We start from the raw sequence: 567 nt of genomic DNA on the forward strand, positions 1-567 counted from the left end.
GGAGCCGGTATCCTCCTGTGTTCTCACCTCAAACGGGTAGTGGCGCCGAGAGGCCCCGGTTAGTGTCGGCTTGCTAAAACTGCTCCAGAGTGTCCTACAGTAGACCCTGTTGAGATCCTCCATCACCCTCGGCAGCGGACGCGGCGGAACGTCCGGTGCCAGGCCTTCACGATGAATCCGCGGGAACGGTGGAAGGCCGGGTTCCATATTGAGACCTAAGCGGTTTTCGTATGTGTATAATCCACGGTATAGCCTTAGAGTCCGTGTTCCCCGGCAGATTCTGCCTTTCCAAGAGGGTTATAATCACCTCCAGTTTCTCCATATACACCTAAACGGATGCTATATGTGTATTTGCTTCCAAAAACTCCTTCGGGAAGGATGGGGCTTCCGCAGCGTCCCTGTTCCAAGTGGAGTGGGTACGTTTTCCCAGTGTTATCCAGTCTCACTTAGTAAGGTAGTGCTTTGAAAAATGGTGAGTGGAACTACTTGTCCCGAGCCCCGGCCTACACCAGATAGGGGCGCAGGCGGCTCGCACAGGGCACTGGAAGCGGCAGCCCCATGGCGCTT

The 567-nt window shown here is 55.4% G+C and overlaps 1 protein-coding gene across 1 annotated transcript in view; it reads left to right on the top strand.

The window, feature by feature from the left end:
- Positions 1 to 567, top strand: part of LOC107692606 (transmembrane channel-like protein 3) — a 7,488-nt gene that overhangs the window by 5,628 nt on the left and 1,293 nt on the right. The gene's annotated exons all lie outside the window — the stretch shown is intronic.

Source organism: Sinocyclocheilus anshuiensis, unplaced genomic scaffold (assembly GCF_001515605.1).
Source record: "Sinocyclocheilus anshuiensis isolate Anshui unplaced genomic scaffold, SAMN03320099.WGS_v1.1 scaffold45, whole genome shotgun sequence".
Lineage (NCBI taxonomy): Eukaryota > Metazoa > Chordata > Actinopteri > Cypriniformes > Cyprinidae > Sinocyclocheilus > Sinocyclocheilus anshuiensis.